The following is a 22540-nucleotide window of genomic DNA, read 5'->3' as shown; positions in this document are numbered from 1 at the left end:
CTGGGAAGCCTTCACAAAAGACACCACAGGTCTGTTACTGCAGCATGGGTAAGGTGGTGTATGCACCCCTTACTGAGATATAGGTTACCTATATCTCTCCATATCACTGCACATGTAAACGTATCAGCCACCCCTATGGCAGGCCTTAACAATCCTGAAGGCAGGGTGCTGGGTTTCATGTAAGAGGGTGCCCATGCATGAGCAGAGCCCCTCTGCAGCTTTCGGAATCTTTATTCCGGGTTTTTTTGTGATGCAGCCAAACCATATACTCTTAAGTGCATTATAACATCACGGTAAATGCTAACTTTGGGATGGCTGCATGGAAACATGTTGTGTTTGGTGTCAAACACCTTTGAATCATACCCCCACACCAGTAACTGGTGTGGGAGTATGATCCCACCCTTCTAGAGGGAGAACCATGACAGCACCGGTATACCCGGTACCAGCTTAACAGACCCTGGCATCACAAAATGGATGCTGCCAGCCACAGACACAAGTCTGCCCTCCTGCTGCTGGACGAAACTCCGGCAGGGGAGGCCTGGACAATAGGTTTCCTGTCACAGGGAGGTGTGACCACCTCCCAGACAGGCTTTAGTGTATTGGAGCTGAGTGAGTGCACTCCAAGAGTGCTTTGAAGTCTGCACTGGGGGCACATTTCGTGTCCTTGTGCATAGTCCAGCTCAAACCGGTTGCAGGGGCTACCAGCCCCTGCTCTGGCGTGAAACTGGACAAAGGAAATGTGTGTAGCCACCTCTCTTTCCTGACCCTCCCATAGGTGGGTCCCTAGAGTTTGTCCCACCCCTTCCTTGGGTATATGATAGGAACCCCTAGCTACAGGACCTTAGATTTACCTGGACGAAACTCTGATACATAATCCTGGAACTTCGACGATCTACAAGGTGCTAGATGACTGAAGAATCTCCCTTGGAGTAAAGGAGTTACTCCCCTGCAAGGCAGGCACCTAAGACGCATCTGACCGGTTTGCATCTCCGAAGCTCCCGCCAGACTCCGAAGAATTTGCAGCACAGGAGGTGGGTTCCCAAACTTCCCAGAGGCCGACCCCTAGCCCTCATGGGGACTGTGGAACCGGAACCCCTGGACACCGTACACATTTGCAAGTGCATATGCTTCTCGTCGATCCTTGAGGCTGTGCTTTGGGCTACTTGTAGTCCACACCCGAGCAGTGTCTCCACTGAAGATTACTGGCCTACACTCACCGAGTGTCCCGTGGGCTGGTATTGTGTGATTCCTCTCGAGGTCTCTTCACAATCCCTGGTCTGTTGACTGGTGGGTCCCTTTGAAGGCAACTCTAACTTTAATTGGGCTTCCCTGGTTGCTCCAGACGTGCCCTGACTCTCCATCGCTTGGGGAGTCCCCGGACCTTGCTGGTCCGCACCAAATCATCTTTTCTCTTCCTGCGTGGGTTGCTGTTGCGAAGGCTTGTTGGGTTCAATACAAGCACCGACACCGCAGCACTCGACATACTTTGTGGGACAGCTTGAATCCAGCTCCTGGTCATCGTCGACGCCTCCTGGTCCTAGTGGCTGCAGAGTCAAGCTTCACCTCTTCGCACCTGAAACACCCGACATTGGTGGGCATTCGTCTATCGTGCCCCTGGTCACTAGCAAGTGACCCAGACTCTGTCCCCTCTGCTTTCAGGTTCTTCTGATCTTCGATCCAGGCTTGGCTCACACGGACACTTTTCTTCTTCCTGTCAGCAGCACTTTGCAGCAGATCGCCATTGAAATCAACAACGATACCCGACACCATTTGACAGCTATTCACCGGGCTTCCCTGGGTGAGGTAACTGGAGTACTCCGGTGCTCCCGTGGGTGTTGGCCCTAGAACCCCCTAAGTCTAAAGAGGTTTGCTCAAAGTCCTCTCCTAAGTGTCCCTAACTTCTAAGATTCCAACCGCGACTTTCCCATAGAATAGTACGGGGCTCGCGCCTATGTTCTCACACTGCACACGTCCCCCGTGGGTCTCCTGTGTCACTACCTTGGGTGGTTCCTTGGGGTTACAGCGATTCACGTGCTCTAGGCACTGTGTCTAGTCAAGTCGTGGTTCTTATACCACTTTCTTAATGTATGGTTTGGTCCCCCCTGGGGCCCATTGTATATTGTGCTATTTACTGTCGTTTTAGAACTGTATTATTGTGTATCTTGGACTCTAAACTCATAAAGAGATTAGTAGTGAGTGTTTAGAAATAAATACATATATTTTATATATATCTTTTGTGGTTCGCCTTTCATTTAGAAATTCAAGAGGTTATAATCTGGTAAACCAAGCTGCTTTACACTCCTTCAAGACTTAGCCTGAAGGCTGCTCTCCATAGCTACCACCAGGATAGCTTTCAATAAAGGTTGTCTTTAAACCTATTCATCAATAAGGGTTGTTTGGACTGGTACAAGGTGCCCACTATAACTAGTGGACAGCATATACCAGGCCAACTTCTCACACTGAGGATATATATTGTGCATAGACCGCATTTAGAATTTTTGTCTTGGGGACAACAAAATACCTGGAATAGATGCCTTATCTTTTTTGATATGTCGGAACAGACTCTTTTGCTTGATTTTCAAAAAGAGATGTCACTCCCCTTCGTAATAATCATAGCTTTACAGGGATTGATGGTGAAAGAGATTAGAATTGTAAAGAGTAGCCTTTCTCTATTATTTGCAGGACCCATTTGTCAGTACTTTTAGAACTCCGCTTTGCCTGGTGGTCTGAAGTGGATAGCAAAACAGAAAGAATGAAGTGCAAATTGTTTAGGCTAGGAAAGGGATTTGCTCGAGGAGAAGGATCATTGTTGTTGCTGTAGACTTCTCCCTTCATTAGGCTATAATTGAAGTGGGCCTGATGTTGTTGACCATGTGACTACAGGAGAACCATGGGGAGGGGGGGTTGAGCCCTTTGTATCTGATAGTATCTGCTGTCTTTGCACTTGTATTGAGACCAGAAGTGCTTTACTTTTCCTCCAACCCTACAACCTTTAAAGCCTTCGCTTCTTTTTTCATACACTTCATTTAATCATTTGTTTGAGACCCAAAAGGGACTGCTTCAGTAAATGGAAGGTTCATGACTTTAAGCTGTGCATCCAGCTTCAGTGATGCTAATTGAAGCCATGATGTATGATGGAGTGAGATTCCATGGCCAAAGCTGTTGATCGCGTTGTCTGCTGACATAATGGTCACACTTATTACCTGATTCGATACAAATTGACTATTTTGATCTTCAAAGCATGGACATTCACAAGGGGAAGCAGACTCCATTGTTGTTTGGGGATACCTTGAAGAAATCCTGTCGTTGATCTCTTAGCAGATCATCATCAAGTGAGGCTAGAAATTTCCAGACAACCCTGTCATATCTTCCTGAAAGGGAACAGGCACTTCAGTTGTAAAATCAATTACTTCTGAATCACACTCCTTTCTTCCAGTAGCATCCATTTGTTTACTCTCTCTGTCATTCAATTGGTACAGTGGTCTCTGGAGCAGAAGCATGACTTTTCCTAGTAGCTGAAACTATAACTAAGTCAGTGGTTGAAGAAATGAACTTTTGAGGCTAATTCAGAGAAGCCCTGTCATCAGGGCAATAGTGGTCTGTGCAATGCTCTTGGCTGCAGCATCTTTCTAATTACAAAAACTGTAGATTGGTGACATACTGACTATTCATTTTCACTGCTCTTCCAAACAAGATGTCTTAAAAAGCGGTAATATAATCTACTGGAGAAATAGGTACTGGTGATGTTGCCAGTAAGGTGGGCCTGTATATGATGAAAAAGAGTCTGTAAACTGATGGCTGGATGAAACAGCAGATATTTGTGTTCTTTTTATTTTGAGCCTTTCTCTATGGAGAGGCCATTGATTTGGTATGAAGAAGAAGTGGGTGATAAAGGCCACGATGGCACAACATTCTTTATAATTGGTGAAATTGAGAGCTCTTTTGTACCCATGAATGCTTAGGGGTAAGATTAATAGAGTAAGTGATGTTTAAAGTTGGTCGTCTGCAGGGATTACTATCTCCAGGTGATAAAGGTATAACCAGATCTTCAAAGCACAGACATTCCCAAGGGGAAGCAGACACTACTGTTGTTTAGGGGTTCCTTGTTGTTGAACGCCTCAACAGTGAGCCTCTCAACATCAGTGTAGACACTACTGTCATGTATCTTCTCGCCAGTGACTGCTTTTTTGTAGAACAGTGTCTTCTCAACCTCGACTGCTTTGATTGTCAGTGACCGTTTCAATGTTGCTGATGTTGATGTTGGTTGAGTCGTAACTGTTGACTTGCCCGTTTGCACCGCTGAGCTAGCCTTCATAGGCATGTTGGTACCGATCTTGGCCTCAACGTCGACTGGAGTTCTTGGCATGTTGGGAGTGTCTTGCAGGATGATCGTGATGTCTTTGCCTCTTTCTGTCCTAGATCTCCCTCTTTAGGTGTTCTCACCTCAAGAGTTCACACCTCTCTGCAGAGGAATCATCCTCTATGTCTTGCTGCCTATGCCGCTTCTTCTCTTCCTGTGCTCTGAGGACTTCCAATTTTTCTCTGAGTAGACTGACTTCACAGTCTTTTGAGCCTCTTTTTGCATTAGAGAGTAAAATTCACATTATTTGGTAGAATGAGTTGATAGTATAAAGACTACGCACGTTGAGTGTTGGTCGGGAGCAGCCTTCTTCCTCTCATAGGAGTGCATTTCACAAAAAGTTAAGGTATTTTGAAGAAAATAAACCTTCAGAGAGGTTGAATGTTAGGTAAAGTTGGAATGACGTGTTCCCTGAAGAAAAGCCCAAAGAATTCAAAGAATGTGGATCGACAACTCCTGAAGTATCTTGATAGGATGAGCCAGAAAAAAAACAGAGACTGTGAGATAAACTGCCAGTGCAGTGCATCACAGAGTGATGCAAATTGAAAAACTGAATTGTCCACCTCAAGCTAAAGAATTTGCAATACTACATTTGTGTAAGAAGTGTCCGGAGTTATGCATGCAGGTAGGAATATTCCATGTTTATGAATATCAGTGAGGATCCTACGATGCAGAAGAAAATAGGTTACCTACCTGAACTATAGTTCTCCAATATAGGCATCTTTCACAGATTCCCATAGTTGAATCATTCTCCATCATAGAAGTGGGATGAGGTGTTCAAGTTGATATGGTATGATTAGCGCAGTATATCTAATGATAGTGTGATTAGTTATAGTGTATTCAAGGGTCCGAAATTCCCGTTATGCTTAATACGACAGAAAGGGCCGAGAACAGAACAGCCTCCATTTTGGATTGTGACTCTCTCGTTTAGGAATCACATGGTCTCTTCCGCCCACCATCTGCTCCCCCTTTCATACATTTGTTAGGAGACAGGCTGAATTGCTGAGAAGCAAGGTCACATCTGCTAAAAGGGAGTATCAAGCAAATTCCTCCAGACCTGGGACGAGAAGGGAGTCACCCCGTCGACCTTCTCTGTAAAGATAGTAACCCCTTTGTATGTGTAACCGAAACTGGATATAGGCATGAGCTCATTAGGAGCGCCAGGACTAACTGGTACTTTTCCACGTATAAGGTTTTGTATGCTGAACTGATAATGTATAAAAGTGTGTTACTGTCAAGGAGCCAGCAGTCTTCCTCGGCGCACCTGATGGGTGAGGATCGACGAGGCTCCTCTATATAGAGTTCTGTGGTGGCCAATAAACGCTTGAACCTTCCACGTTGCCAACTGCTCCTTATTTGACTTAAGATTGCGGGCCAGTGGTAAGTGTGGCCCTTGGAATAATTATTTGGATACATCATGGGAGTTCCACAGTATAACTAGAAAGTAATACAATATTAAACATAGCTTAGGAGGGCTAGTAAACATTCACTCCAGTATCCCATTTACATCATTTAAAAAGAACCAAACTCCAGCCCACCAGATTGCAGCACCCTGTAGAAAAATCCCCTCAGGTGCTTCCTTCCCTCAGGTTTTCAATTACCAGTGTGAACATGCAGTTCGATATACGATAAGGAGAGCCTCTAAGGGGAAGAGGGTGGATTGCGTGTGAATCTATGAAAGATGCCAATACTGGAGACCTACAGTTACAAGTAAGTAACTTATCTTATCAAAACAACATAAAAGAATAGAATTGGTGAGATAATAAATGAAATTAGGGCTCACCGTAATTCAGCAAGACTGCAGTGCCACCGGATGTTTCAGAGAACCGTTTAAGTTGGGTACACTCGTATCATGGAGGTGTACTTCTAATTTTGACAGCGTGCTGGAAGGCTGCCGTATACCAATCGGACTTCACCCATACTAGAAGCTATCCATTATTTATAGATTCACTCCGGCGCTGCTTCGCACGGGTTACTTCTGATGCCTGGTAACAGAATTACTAAGACACCTACTCATTGGACACTCTGTTTGCAGATTTGCCGGCGTCGCCGGTCATTCTAGTCCGGGCTTGACTAAAGGTTCCTTCCATCATTGTTGGGACCAGTTATCATTGATGCCCGCTAATTCTTGATCGCCTGAGAACAGACGAAACACGTGATCGTGTGCTGGGAAATCTTTTAAAAACAATAAAGACGAGAATCTATGAAATTGATTTGGTTTGGATTTTCTGTTGGACATGAAGACAACTTACTGATTGAATTGGCCTCTGTAGCTCTCATATGTACTAATCAGTACATGTTTGCTTTAGCGTATGTTAAAGAGAGCACAAGCATGGTGGATCAAAAGGCGGCTTATCCATATACACTTCAGTCAAGCTGCGAGGGAAAACGGACCCAATAACGCTAAATGAGAGCTGGTTGTCAGGATTTATGTTGATTAATGTGTACACCAATCTCTGTGCAAGGTACCATAGGTTGCAACTAAACCATTTAATACTGATCCTATGCGATTTAGCCATGGACTAGCCTCAGGCAGACTGTGTGATAACCAAGGACTTTAACACAAATCTTGTCTAAGATCATCATGAGGATCAAGTTGAGTACCCTTTTGGGAGCTCCCAGAACATCATTGAACCATCCAGGCCATTGGGGTTGGCCACAAAAAGCATTAGGCGAAATCCTGGTTCTGAAACTTGACAGTGTGGGTTATAAAGTGCTGAATTGCCGGTTCCTGTGGGATACAGCACTGAATTTGAACAAGAACCAATGAGAAAATCAGAAATGCTTTAGTTTGTAGGAATCTTTTGCACTGCTCTACGTAAAGAGAGTGATCACTGTCCCCAGATTATCACCATAAACTCCAACCTATCTTATCACACCTCAGCCAGCGTCACGTGTGAAAGAATACACATTGAGAATCTTGAGCATCTTTACATGAAGCAACACCTCCCTGGTAGAATCCACACAGTTCCTAGCAGGAGCTGGAGCAGGTAACAGGTCTCCGATCATGAAATGGACGAGCCTCATTAGCTGACTTCTTGGTAATTCTCTCGACCAGTTCAACAGCTCAATTCCTGCAAGTCAATCTTCATTACAACAGCCATTCAGGATCTAAAAAAAGCTTGCAACAGGGACTTGAGGGGTGTTTGGAAGGATCCCGGAGTAAAAGATTTGACAGATGAATTCAAGATGGCACAGAAAGCCCACAAGCTGGCAATTTTGGCAGAGAAACGAAAATGTCTACAACATTTCTGGGCAACACTTTTATGTGCAAGTAAGAATCCTAGTTCTAGAAATTTTTGAGCCCTGGCGCATAAAGAAATGAACGGAACCAGTGGGCCGGGATGTGCAAACCACCAAACCGGAATGGACATCCTTCCTCACCAGACACTTTTTGACAAGTGAAGAAGAGTGTCTGTTGGATAAGGGCGATCAAGCCCAAATGTAAATTCCATTCAAGCTCTACTCCAAAATCAAGATTGCTCGCTCTCTTCAACCTCTGATGACGCCCCTTGACAAGTCAGCTTGATAATGTAATATCGAAGGCAAGGGCCCAACGGCATGCCTCAAGCTCTCTTCAAACAGGATGACGTGGCAGTCTTAGTATACGGTGCTCACTTATGTAAGTGTAGCACCCTGTACTAATCTAGACAACCCTTATGATGATTTTAGTGGTCTTAGACAACCATAGAAAGCTCTCTAAGTTGTAGCTGTAGAGAGCAGCCTTCAGGCTCAGTCCAGAAGGAGTGTAAAGCAGCTCATTTTACCAGTACTCAATCTGATGGTATAGATTAAGTGAAAAAAGAACCACACAGTGTAGTTAAAAAAATAGGTATTTATTATTAACAATCACTAACACAATGTATTATCTCCTACCCTAGGATACAACATAATACACACAATACCATGCCAATAGAATTCATAAATAGCACAGAATACACAGTGGTCCCCAGGGGGAGACTAAACCATCTACAAAAATAGTGGAATGCGAACCACGTCCTCAGTCGAGAATGTACCTTGAAGCCGTAGAAGACGGAACCCAGTGTCATTGAGGACAATGTAAAAGTGGCCGGTGCTTTCGCTTCATCACTGTCTTTGTCAACTGTCCCTTTCTTTGGGACCTTGTTTTCTTCTCAGTTTTTGCTAGGTATAGGCTGATAGTGGTGGCTGCCTATATAGTTATTGAGGGTACTATGGTCAGTACTGCTGTTGAAAGGGCTGGTTTGATATCCTCCTCTGTAAGAGAACAGCCTTGTGCCCCTTGCTATGTGAAAGTGCATCTGTCTCAGCTGCAAATTACCCAATGACCTTGCAGTGTCTGTCTTGTTAGGGGTCATCAACATGGTTCCACTAGGTCATATGACATATATAAGATTTTACTTTGGACTTTCATGCCTGAGAGAATTTGCCTTCAACCCTCCATCTTAAAAGAAGAGACAACATCAGCCAACTGATGTAATCTTGTAGAACCAATCTCCATCATACAATCTATTATCTCTGATAAAGTTCTTTCACCCTCTTGTAGGATATTTTTTGCTTCAGATTTAGCATCTTCTGGTAAACAATCTATGTATGGTGTAATGCCTGACCACATCTGTCTGTTATAGTTACCAAGAATAGCTATGGAGGGGGGGAGGAGCTTCGCGCGCATCCAAGATGGTCGCGTGAGCACAGGGCTCCACGGACCCTTGCCGCTCCTCGCAACTTATCCTGACATTATCCTGGATTTGTGGACGGATTCTGGAAGATGAACCTTGGCTGAATCCATAACTCTTCTCAGAACGAAAATCGGACTGGGGAGACCTGAAATACAGCGTCTTGCATTTTGGAGGCCCACCTGGAAGCTGTGCCCGGTGCTTTGGTGAACCGTGGGGCCGGGGAGTAGTTGAACAACAACGGCATCGGAGCCTTGCCAATGACCGCGCACCCACTTTCAGTTTCGCTTTTGCACTTCTGCATGTCCTGATCGAGGAGCTACTTTGCACGGCTGGGGCGTCCTCCGGCCTTGGTACTGGACTGATTTGTGCCTTTTTCTCAACTCTCCCGAGCGGGCTCTCGGACAGTCTGTGTCTGATTTGCTGGTGCCCCTTTGCTATCGGTCCGGGCGGACCCCACCGGTGAGCATCGCCCAACATGGGGGGCAAGGGGGATCCCGAGAAACGGAAGACCAAGACATCCCTGCGTGGAGGACCAGTCCAGAGTAACATCATGTATCGCTATACCCAGGTTAAAGGGACCCCCGGGCCGGCGGGTGCCGTCATGGAGGACTCCGGTGGGGGTCCGTCCGTCCCCACGGAATTGTCGCTGCAGGACGTTATGGGCGCCATCAACGGCATAAGGGAGACCATCGCCCAGCAGTACGAGGCTCTGGCCCGTAAAATTGACACGGTTGCCATTGATGTTACGTTAATCCGGGCGGATCTCTCTAAGACTAACGAGAGGGTTCAATCGCTGGACTTGAGGACATCCACTCTTGTCACGGATGTATCAGACCTCCAGGCAACTCTTGGCGATCTAAAGTCTGCAAACGACGCGATGTCCCGGCGGCTGGAGGATTTCGAAGGTCGGGCACGACGCAATAATATCCGTGTCATAGGTGTACCGGAGACTTCCAACAATCGTCCGGTGGACCTTATGGTCGAGGATCTCATCCTCAATCATCTTCCTCCTTCAGGCCTGAGCAAGTTCTTCGCCGTGGAGCGTGCCCATCGTGTCCCGGGCGGTAGGCCTCGACCAGGCGCTCCCCCGAGGCCTATCATTGCAAAACTTTTTCATTACAGAGACCGGGATGCGATCTTGCAGGCCTCGAGGGTGCACGGCCCAGTTAAATATGAGAATTCCTCCGTCAACCTCTTCCCGGACTTCACCCAACTCGTTCAGAAACAGAGAATGAGCTTTCAGGGGGTGAAGCGCCGTCTTCGAGATCTGGACATCAAATACTCTATGCTTTTCCCTGCCAGGCTTCGTGTGGAATATGAAGATCGGACTCTCTTTTTTGAACGCCCCGACACAGTGAGTGACTGGTTGGATTCCCTGCCGGAACCGGGAGACCGAATTGGGCGTACTGGCGGTGCCGAGGGCGGTGGGCCTCTGCAGGAATAATTCTTGGCCCTCCACTTTGACATTTCCTTCTGTGCTCAGCCAGGTTCTACTTCAATTGTATATTTTGTCTATTAATGTTTCGTCTGGGTGCGGGCGGGGACGGGTCCCTTTCCTCCTCTAGGGTCTTTTTGTAGCATGCGATTGTTAGGGCGACAGGCACACTGCAAGTTGGGGGGGCTGTATAGTCCGCAGGGGTGCAGGGTGGGGGGGTGGCAATGGTGTGGGGGTGGGAGGGTGGCAGTGGTGGATGGGTTGTGTGTTTTTTCTTTTCGAGGCGGTGTTATTGTTTTCTTTCAGTTTCAAGTGTCTGGCTGCGTGCCCGGGGACTCCAGCTTCTTGTGTTGGGATGGGGGGGGGGCGGGTTGAAACTGATGTCTTGGAACGTCAACGGATTGGGGGACCGTATCAAACGTGGGGTTGTGTTGCAATATTTGCGTCGATTGGCCCCTGATGTGGTATTTCTTCAAGAGACGCACTTGGTGGGAAATGTATGTCATGCTATGAACAGGGGGGGCTACCGACTGGTCGCACACTCTGGCTTCACCACTGGCTCCAAAGGGGTGGGCATCTTGCTGCGCTCTTCCCTCCCGCTTGACAAAGTTACTCTTGATGATAGAGGGCGCTATGCGTCTTTGACTGGGCGGTGGGAGGGGCAAACTCTTTCATTGGTTTCGGTCTATGTTCCCCCGGGCCTCCAGACCTCCACTTTCTCTGATGTGGGTCGTATGTTACTTGAACTTCCTGATAGTCTCCTGATTGTGGGTGGGGATTTTAATTCCGTGATTTCTGGCGAGTTAGATCGTTACCCTCCCAGGGCCCTCTCTGCCGCCCAGGCGTGGCTCGGCGGGTTCTTGGACACTTTTGGTCTGGTGGACTGCTGGAGGTTGATACATCCGACACAGAGTCAGTACACATTCCACTCCGGGGCCCACGGGAGTCTCTCCAGACTAGATTATTTTCTAATGCCCGCGGCCCAGACCACCCGGGTCCGGGAGGTTAAGCACCTGGCCCGGGGCATTTCCGATCATTCCCCATTGTGGCTCCTCTTCGATACCAGGATGCGATCCGCCGGGCGGATCGCCCCCATTAACCCCTGGTACTTGCGTGACCCCAAGATTCGCAAGGGTCTCATTAAGTCGCTTGATCAGTATTTTCTGGAGAATGAGGGGTCCGTCTTGTCCTCAGTGTCCCTGTGGGAGGCCTTCAAAACGGTCCTCCGAGGACACGCCCTATCCCTGATCGTGGAGGCCAAGAAAGCTAAGAACGGGGAGGTGGTTGCGTTGGAGGCTGAGATGTCGGGGTTGGAGGCTGCCTTGGAGACGGGTGTCACTCAGGACGGGCTCCATGCCCTCAACCTGAAGCAGTTCGAATATAAGTCCCTTGTTACGGATGCTGCTCGGACAATGTATAGGGAACAGCAGGGTAGACTGTATGATGCTGGGGATAAGGCGGGTAAATTGATTGCTTGGCTTGATAAGAAGGAGAGAGTGAATCGAGTGGTCCCCGTGCTTCAGACGTCGGAGGGAGTGAGTGTGACTGACCCTGGTGAGATTGTGGAGTGTTTTGCGGACTACTTCTGTGCTGTGTACTCCCCGGTGTCTACTAGAGATGAGGCTGACTCTCGTCACTTGTTGAAGGATATTGCTTTGCCCTGCTTGTCGGTGGAGGAGCGTGAGCAGATGGATGGCCCACTTTCGGTTGACGAGATTGCAACTGCGATTCGTTCCCTTCGCTCAGGCAAGGCTATGGGCCCCAACGGACTCCCGATTGAACTCTGTAAACTGCAACCGGATAAACTTGCGCCATTTCTCCGTCGTATGTTCTCGGAGTCGCTTGAACTCGGCTCTCTCCCTGATGACCAACGCCTGGCCACTATAGTCGTGATTCCCAAGGACGGTAAGCCTCGGGACCGCTGCGCCTCGTATAGGCCTATTTCTCTGCTGAACGCAGAGCCGAAAATCCTTGCCAAGGTTCTTGCGAACCGCCTGCTTACTGTTATTTGCGATCTGGTGCATCCGGACCAATCCGGTTTTATCCCGCACCGGAATACGGCCCTTAACTTGCGGCGCCTACATGGCGTACTTGCAAGGGCGGAATATCTTTCAGAGCCGGCCATCTTGGTTTCCTTGGACGCCACGATGGCCTTTGATACGATAGAATGGCCGTATCTTTGGGCCGCCCTGGCAAAGTTTGGCTTCGGGGCGGGATTTATCAATTGGGTTAAACTCTTATACGCTGCCCCGCTGGCACAGGTGGTCGTTAACGGGAGGGTTTCCCGACCCTTTGTTCTTGGGAGGGGCACTAGGCAGGGGTGTCCGTTGTCTCCTCTGCTCTTCGCGTTAGCTTTGGAACCGCTCGCTGCTTGGCTCCGTTGGGAACCGTCGATAAGAGGGATCCAGTGGGCCCCTGGCTTCGAGGATCGTGTTTCGTTGTACGCGGACGACATTCTCTTGTACCTCACCTCACCACGTAAGTTACTCAATGTGCTCTTTGACATTCTCACTTCCTTCGGCAAGAACTCTGGTTTGATCATTAACTGGTCCAAATCTTGTGTCTATGCTATATCCGGCGGCTTTCCTCTCTTGCCTTCTCGTTTTCCCATTAAGGCGTCCAGCTCCGGCTTTACGTACCTGGGGGTGTATGTCTCATTGGATCCTGCTGTCCGCTACGAGCATAATCTCCTCTCTCCACTTCGGAGATTGAGGTTAGACGTGGCCCGTTGGCGTAAGCTTCCCTTGTCTCCCCTCGGTCGTGCGGCACTTTTTAAAATGATGTCTCTTCCCCGATTTCTTTACGCACTTCAGAACTCCTTTGATATTATTCCGGCGGCTTACTTCCGGGAAGTAGAGAGCTTACAAAGGAGACTTGTTTGGGGCGGTCGTGCACGTATTGCTCTTGCAAAACTGACTCTCCCCTGGTACGACGGGGGCATCGCGCTCCCGGACATCAGGAGGTACTATTGGGCTTCCCAGCTATCTGCTATTAACCATGCAACGTACTCACCTGGTCCGAATCCGGCTTTCGAAATAGATAGATTTTTGTTGCCTGGCGGCAACTTTAACAGAGCGCTTTACTCTCGATCGGCTAGGAGGACCTTAACCGGTCCCACTAAGATTGCAGTACGCTTGTGGAAGGCTGCGAATGTGGCCATGGGCTGGAATGATCGCTTGACGGGCGCGACCCCCTTGTTTGCGTCTGAAAGATTGGGAAGCCTCTGGACGACGAAGGGATTCGAGCGTTGGGACACGATTGGCATCAGCAGAGTAGGTGACCTTTGGGTGAAGGGTGCGGTTAAATCCTTCGCTGCGCTGCAAAGTGAGTACGAATTGAGTGAGAGGGAGTTCTTTTGGTACGTTCAGGTTCGCCACGCTTTGCTCTCGGCCATCGGGGCGGGGACTGCAGTCCCTGTGTCTTCGCCACTCGAGGACCGCATACTCGACGGTCACTTGCCCGACAGTACTATTTCCCTTATCTATAAAAAACTAATAAACATTTGGGCGGATCTCCTCGTGCGTCTGCGGGAGGCGTGGATCGGGGATTGGGTGGAACTGGACGACGAGGACTGGCAGTCTGCGCTGTCCTCCCCTAAGGAGGTGGCCATACCCGCGCGTCTCCGTCTTGTCCAGCTTAAAATTCTCCACCGTGTCTACGTGACGGGCCCTCGTTTAGTTCTGATGGGTTTCTCTGAAGACGGACTCTGTAGGCGCGGCTGTGGGCTCAGCGCCACTTTTCTCCATGTTCTCTGGGAGTGCCGTAAGGTTGCGGAGTATTGGCGTCGGGTGCATGCTGTCATGGAATGTGTCACTGGGGTCGCCCTGTTGCCTGAGGTTCGCCGATGTGTGCTGAACGTGTGGGAGCCTAACGATTATAATGCGGCTCAGACTCGGTGGGCGGCCCTTGGGAACATGGTTGCCAAGAGGGACATCGCACAGCTTTGGGGTTCCCGGCGGCCTCCCACCGTGTCAGTATGGAAGGAGAACATGGACTGGTGCATGTGCAGAGAGAAGACTGTGTATGTGGCCCGGGGTAAGCCGGGGGCGTGGGATAGAATTTGGGGCCAGTGGAATGCGTACCGTGGGAACATCTGCACACCCCCCCTCGTGGACTCATCTGATGCTGCCTTGTCCCCCTGATTCTGAGGTTCCCGGACTATTGCATTTCACCTGTAGATGGTTGTGGCTCTCTCGTCGCCCCCACCTCCTCCTTGATCATCCTCATTGACCACCCGAGGGTGGAGTTGGTACTGTGTGGTCACCCAGCCGTGGTTAGACGCCTCTTATTCGATGGTTTCCGCCTTGTCTTTTGGTGTTATTTTATTTTTCCTTTTTTGTTTGTATTTCTAAAATTTATGTATCCGGATAACTTCTGAGGTGCACTCCGTACTTTGTCAATTCGGCTGAGCCCCAGGGGGCCCATTGCTTCCTTGATGTTGTTGAACATGTATATATTAGCGGCCGGCCCTGGTGGTTGTAGGCCCATGTTTGTATTGAATTTTTCTGTGCAATAAAGGTTTTTCAAAAAAAAAAAAAAAAAGAATAGCTATGGAACTGGCTGCTCTAACCATAATAACCGACATAGTAGAGAAACCTCTTCCTGTATTGTTAAATTGCCTACCCTCTCTATCAGGTGGAGTAGAGAAGGGTGTGGAAGGATTTTTCAGTTAGCATTAGGCAGCTTGTTCTTTCATCAAATCTGGTTTTCGGTATCTAATCAAATAAGCTGGTGAATTTTACGGAGCTCTATATTTTTTGACTAATCCAGACAAGATCACAGTGATGGTTGCCGAATTCTTCATGACTTTAATGCCTTCCTCCCAAATAAAATCCACTATAGGGATTGCTCTTACTGACTTCTTAGAAGGCACCTTAAAAGCATAAAAGATACAATCTGACTGTTTTGCAGGCATTGGCAATTCAGAACTCCTTGCTGCTCTTTCCAGCTGATTGTGGAATCCTTTAATGTAAGCAAGAAATGAATTCACAGATTGTGGTTCAGGTGGCGATTAAACTGAGATTAAATAGTCATCTCATTCATAAGGTACATCTCGATACTCCAGTACTTCACCTTCTTCTCTTTCTTCATCAGTGAACATATCCTGATCCACTGGGGGAATAGCAAGGCTTGACCCTGATGTTCTTTTATGTGTATGTTGAGTTGGGAAATTATGAGGCGTTTGCTGACAAATTGGTTGAACATGAGTAGATTGCAGAGACCTAAATGGTTGTCTAGGTGATGTATACTTTGGAGGCTCTAGAACCTTTTATAATAGTTCTCCAACATGAGGTTTAGGTCTTCAGCTAAAGCTTTTGGCACCGGCATGATGCTCACTTGAAACTGCTGTCAGTGTAAGGTTGGTAATGATCCATACATTGGATGGGTGTAATAGCACGTTGTTCTGCCTGAGAAGAGTAATAGTCCCCCTCTAAATATTCCTCACCTTCCTCTACTTCTTGATAATTAACATTTAATTCTGAAGGAAAAGGCCTCTCATCCTTATCTGAATCGTCCTCGTTCAACAAATGACTTGGAGCAAGAGGTGATATCTTACTGGGGGGAAGTATGCTCAGGCATTAATGGGAATGATATTGTTTTCGCTTTCCCTCAGGGTATTTTATCCCTTGCCGATGATGTAGTCGACGATGTATTCGGCCATTTCCTCTTCGATGTTGCTGCTCTTGTTGTCAGCGGTGTAATTGTCTGTCTCTTTGTCGACAGTGTAGTTGTTCCTGCTGTCGCGGTACGTTGCTGTAGTTGAGGTGGTCATATAAGTAGATGAAGTTGTTGTCAACGATGCAATGATAGATGTGACCCTCAATGCCAGTGATGTTGTCTTCTTAGATGTTTTTTTAGTTGATAGTGCGCTTTCCAGGCTCAGGAGACCAACGTTAGGGTGAGGACCTTTGAGTCTGATGAGAGAAGATAGCCGAGGTCTTCATGGCCTTGGTTTTCCAGACGTATAGGCGACCCTTCTGATAGCCAACAAGCGCAAAATCTAGGAAGCGCTTGAGTGGATAGTGCCTTCCATTAAAAGCCCCTATTTGGAAGAAAAATGCAACCTGGCAAAAAATCTCCAGATGGTGGAAAAATGCTGGAGTAAGAAACAGGAATACAGGAAGCGGCAGCAACCGGAGCAGGACAGGAACCAAGAAGGAACTACAGGACTGGAACCATGACTCTGGAAACAGCTAGGAAGCGAAGTATCCCTCAACAGGACCGACGAAGCATTGTGACGTAAGGGTAAAGCAGTTTTGATCTCCTTATATACAAAAAATCCCAGGAAATGACATCAGAAAGAGGAGGAAGCCATGATTGATTGGGAAAATACTATGGGTGGCCGCAATATAGGATTGGGATACATCTATTCTTCACTAGGCAGTCAGGGAGGAAGAAACACTGGAAAAAGTGAGTTACACAAGGTACCTTCTAACATTAAGGCCCAAGGGACAGAGTGAAGGCCCCGAGGACAATGAAGAGCAAGGAGCCCCCCCCTTGAACTCCCTTTAGGGTCCTAGAAGAAAAGGTATGGCAGATGTTGTAGAGTCTTTTACCATATTGGAGGGATGAAGACAGTAAATACATCCCTTATGTGGATCTTCTGAATGAAGCATTTTTATTCCATATGTTTCACAAGGCCTGAAAAGTCCTTTTTTAGTAGACTCTGATATCCAGAGTAGCCTTTGTAGAGGTTAAATCTAGTAGAGCTCATGGGGACTCCATCACACAATGTGTAGTAGAAAATCTGTGGGAAGCAAGCCTCTGAGGGGAGTGTTCTATAGGGTGCTGCAACCCAACTTGACTAGCTGGAGTTTGATTATTTTTATATGATGTGGATAGGATACTGGAGTGAATGTTTTCTAGCCCTTCTAGACTATGTTTAACATTATACTGCTTTCTAGTTATACAGCAGGACTCACACTTTGTTGACGGAATGATTCAAGCATGTGAATTTATGAAAGATCTAATACTAGAGAATCCCTCTCCTCTCTTCACTCTTGGGTGCCGATTCCGATCCTGGAAATAATTTTTCCGTACGACTCGTATCCGTATTTTTTTACGAACGAATCGTACAAGTCCCATCCAACCGCTGAAGTACGATTTTTAGGTAAAAAATACATAAGAATCGTATTGGGAAAAGGTCTACGAGACGTACCCGGACAGTTTTATGTACGATTCGTAATACTGAAGTCCGAGCGCACAAGTCCGATCCGTACCGGCGTTCCGAATACAGAAGCGTATGGAAAACGTCTCGTACGGAGCAAACTTTGTACGACTCGTATCCCGGGTAAACTTGTGCCCGGGGTATGAGTCGTACGCCCCCCCTCACGTATGTCCGCACCGTACCCCAGGCGTACCCCAATCCTAGCGTATGTACAGGCCGTACATACGCGATGTCTGTACGGGCCGTACATACGCGATGTCTGTACGGCCCGTATATACGCGATGTATGTACGGCCTGTACATACGCGAGGATTAGGGTATGCCTGGGGTACGGTGCGGACATACGCAGGAGGGGAGGCTCCAGACATACACACCGTACATACGCACTCTTGGCCTATGTACGGTGCGTACCCCGACAGCGCGTATGTACGCACCATACATATGCAATGTTGGGGTACGCACCGTACATGATGACACGTACGATGTGGTTGATGGCGTGTACGTCGCGTACCGGGCCCCCTTTTCATCGTGCATCGCAGCGTACTTAGCTTTTCCGGCAGTTTTTGGCTCCCGTAAAAAAAGAGCCGTACGGAGTGCTGTAGGTACGAATCGTACTTGCTGGTCCGTACAACGCTGCCTAAATCCGTAGGGACGTCACATTCGCGCTGTCCCGGATCAGAATAGTTGGTATTTTTTAACCGTACGTAGTTTTGTACGATTCGTACGGAAATTGTATTTCTGTACGAATCGTACTTGCTGGTTTGTAAGGTGGATTTCCCGGGTACGAGTCGTACGGAGAATACGCTGCGTACGACCATTCGTACCCGGGTTTTACAGGATTGGAATCGGCACCTTGATGTCAGAAAAGTCTTGAGATTTTATCTGGAAAGGACCACAATTTTACACAATATATTAAAAAAAAAGACGTTTTATTGAAACAACAAAAGATCTACATAGACAATGTTAACATCATGTTGTCATACACATACAGTCATTCGGTATACAGTTTCACAAAGACCATAGCACTTATATGATTGCGGTAATATTATGTGTCCTCGTCCGAGTCTTGATCCAACCCCGGAGGTGTACAGATGTTCCCTCTATATACGTTCCATTTGCCCCACACCCTTCCCCATTTATGGGGCATTTCCTGTGAATGAATGTGGCCTTCTCCGCTACCATGGCTATATCCACATCTCTACACCAGTCCTGTAAAGTAGGTTTACTGCCTGCCCCCCATTTTTGTGCTATATTTCGTTTGGCTATTATCATGCCTGTTGTTGCCCACTGACGTTCACCGTGATTAAGGTCTGTTGGTCCCCAGACGTTGAGGAGGCAGCATTTAGGCTCAGGCGGGGCCTGCTTCTCAGTAACCTCCATGATGATCCCCATCACTGCCGCCCAGTATGGTGTAAGCTTAGTGCATTCCCACAAAGTGTGATAATAGGTACCTACGGCGCCACAGAGGCGCAAACAGTATGGATCTGGAGTTCTTCCCATCTTGTGCAATATTACCCATGTATAGTAGGTCCTGTGTAATATTTTAAACGGTACCAGCCGCAGTCTAAAGGAGATTGCCACCTCTTTAGGCGATACCATCGCCTCTCGCCAGTCAGGGTCGTCCATTTCTCCAACCGCTGTCTGCCAGAGCGCCCTAAGTCGGTCAAGTGGGTCTGCCCGGTTATTGATGATTTTTTTGTGTAAGTAATCGGTAAGCAGTCGGTCCTCTAAATTTTACACAATATTGACTAGCTCTTTGTCATTTATGGCCCTCTCTGTATTGGCAAGGCCTTCTCTAAGAAATCCTTTGCCAGTTGGGTTGTCCTGTGCATTGCTCTTTGATATGATTTCAGCCAACAAACTCCTTTCTGGCAAACCTATAATTCATTCTACATTAGGAAAGGCAGATACTGCAGCCTGGGTAAGGTATTCCCAGTAGCAAAGATTTAAATGGCAACTGCCCAGACGTCTAGTCACACTTTCACTAAACCCTAGTTTTTATATGAGGATTTAAGAGCTAACAATTTAGTGGACCAAGCTGCTGTTATGAATCTCTTCAGATAAGACTCTGATTGTCAGTAAACTGTTCTTTTTACTGCTGTTTGACAACCACATGTTTTTGGTATAAGCTTGCTATTTAGTTCAGTGCGTAAAAATATCAGTGAAAATCCTCCAATGCAGAAGGAAATGTTATTTGTAATCTTAGTTCTACATAGTAGGTATCTTCTGTGAGAAGTTGGCCTGATGTATGATGTCACTAGTTATAGTGTACACCTTATATCAGTCCAAATACCCTTATGGTGATTGGTTGTAAAGTCAACCTTATAGACCAGCTATCCTAGTGGTAGCATGGACAAGAGCAGTCTTAGGCTAAACTCTGAATGGCATGTGAAGCCAGCTGTGATACCATATATAATCCCTTGAATACCAAATGAAAGGACACCACAACAGATATATATATAAAATAAAGTGTATTTATTCTAAGCAAACCCTCAGCACTCTTTATGAGTTTAGAGGTAAGTACAACACAGTCTTATTAATGCATACAGTAAGTCACACAGGTAAGTAATACAGTTAGGCCCTAGGGGCCACGCAAACCATATACTAAGTAAGTGGTATAAGAACCACTGTCACGGAAATAGAATAGGCCTAGGCCTAGGGAATCGCTGGGGCTACACTACACTAGCGTTAGTTAGGAAGTGGGAGGCCCACGGGATTCGTGTGCAGAGTGGAAACACTCACGCGTAATGCGTAAAAGTCAATAGCAATGTTACAGTTTAGAAATAGATAGATTTAGGACACTTCCGGAGTAGCTAGGAAGTTGAGACTTGAAAACTAGACACTAGGATAGTCACTATCCTGATGAGCACCGGAGTACCTGAGTTACCTAGCCCACAGGCTGCGGGTGCATAGGGGTGAAGATGCGTCGTTTTCGTCGTCGACTCCTATGGATGCCTGAAGAAAGATGCTGACAGGCAGTCAGTGAAGAGTGTCCGGTGGATCCCAAGGCTGGGATCAAGAAGAGAAGAAACCTGCAAGCAGAGGGGACAGAGTCAAGGTCACTAGCCAGTGACCACGTGGAACCAGGAAGGAACCAGGCGATGTCGTGAAGAGTTGCAGGTGAAGGTGAAGCTTGTCGCTGCAGCCAGGAGGACCAGGAAGCGTCGAGGACGACCAGGACCAGGAGGCGAGCTGTCCCACGAAGGCTCTTGCTGTCGGCGGCGTCGAAGTTGGACTAGGACTCACCAAGCCTTGGCAAGCGGAACCCACGAAGAACAAGGGACTTGCTTCTGGTGCAGACCAGGAAGGTCTGGGGTGCTTCTTCTTTGCAGAGAAGCGGGAGCCAGTCTGGAGGAGCCAAACCAGCGCAGAAGATTTCAGGGAGCGTCGTCACAGAGGCCACTAGCCAGCGGGCAAGCAACCGGACAGACGCGGCAAGCAGGAAAATGCTGAAGGGCCCCACGCAGGACTCGTGGAGTGTGGGGGGCTGATCTTCGGTGCAGATGGTGCTTGGGGTTGGGGCTTCTCAATCCCCGGTGCACAACTTCGAGGGTACCTCAGAAGCTGCGCTGTAAGTTACTAGCCACTTTTCCCAGGTAGCCGGTCCCACGTCGCTCGTCGCCTCCACGGATCTCAGCTCTGCTGCAGATGTGGATGAGGGTCGGAGAAGTCTGGAAATCAAGGCTCTGGTCGGGCTCTGCAGTCGGTTCCTCGTCGAACGTTTCACAAAGCAAAGGGTAGTCACTTGATGGTGCCTGTTTGCACAGGGTAGCCACTCCTTGGCTACAAGGGAGATTCTTCAGTCTTCTTCTTTCGTCGAATGTCGAAGGTCCAGAGTTTCTGTTCAGTTTTGCAGGTTCAGGATAATCTAAAGTCTTGAGGCCCAACTCCCACTCTTATACTAATCTGGGGGGCTGGGATACCTGCTAGGTCACGCCTTATGGGTGGGACCTGGGAGGGGGTGGTTACACCCACTTCCCTTTGTCCAGTTTCGCGCCAGAGCTGGGGCTGGAGTGCCCCAGCGCCGGTTTGAACTGGACTATGCAAGGAACACCTTGTGTGCCCCAGGCATGTCTCATTCCTTTCAGCCCACCCTGCCCCAATACACTAAAGGCTGTCTGGGGAGGTGCTAGCACCTCCCCAAGCAGGAAACCTATTGTCCAGGCCTCCCTGGCTGGGATCACTCCCAGCTGCAGGAGGTCAGACTTGTGTCGTGGCAGCAGCATCCATTTTGTGATGCTGAGGCTTTGGTCAGAGGCTAACAGTTGAAGTATGATTTTAACATGTCTTTCCCTCTAGAAGGGGGGAATAATATTCTCATGTCCAGAAATGGCATGGGGGTATTATTCCCGAGTGTTAGACACCTTACACGACATGTTTTGATAAAGCCAAACCATAGTTACCATAACCGTCTAAGATTATAAGGTACTTTAAGAGTATATGGTAGGCTATATCATAGAACAGCTATAAGGACATGGTTCCGAAAGCTGCAGACAGGCTCAGCTCATGCTAGAGCACCATCTCACATGTTACCAAGCACTCTGCCTCCAGGATTGTTAAGGCCTGCCATAGGAGTGACTGATAGGTACACATGTGTCTATATATAAGGGTAGATATAGGCATACTATATCTAAGCAAGGGGTGATTACACGACCTTGCCCCAGCTGAGTGATCAGCCAGTTGTGTCTGATTGGAAGGCCAGACCAGGGGTGGCATAATACATGCTGCAGCCCCTGGGAGGCCTAGGGTACACCTATGCCCTGGGTACCTATGGTACACTGTACAGGGTCCAATAAGGTGATCCTTACCAATTGGTTATGTACCTAGGGTACATGGAGTCCATTTTAAAGAGAGAGCAGACAGCCTGAGACCCTGAATGGCAGGATCTCAGGCCAACTAAGTCGAAAAACCAGCTAGACA

General features: G+C 47.8%; 1 protein-coding gene across 1 annotated transcript in view; it reads right to left on the bottom strand.

Annotated features, from left to right (window-relative positions):
- The window catches only part of HSF5 (heat shock transcription factor 5), a 1208320-nt gene that overhangs the window by 313487 nt on the left and 872293 nt on the right, over window positions 1–22540 (bottom strand). The window lies entirely within an intron of this gene.

This window comes from Triturus cristatus, chromosome 3_2 (genome assembly GCF_964204655.1).
Source record: "Triturus cristatus chromosome 3_2, aTriCri1.1, whole genome shotgun sequence".
In the NCBI taxonomy this organism is placed as follows: domain Eukaryota; kingdom Metazoa; phylum Chordata; class Amphibia; order Caudata; family Salamandridae; genus Triturus; species Triturus cristatus.
The sequence above is the reverse complement of the archived record's forward strand: the minus strand, read 5'-3'. Positions and strand labels throughout refer to the sequence as shown.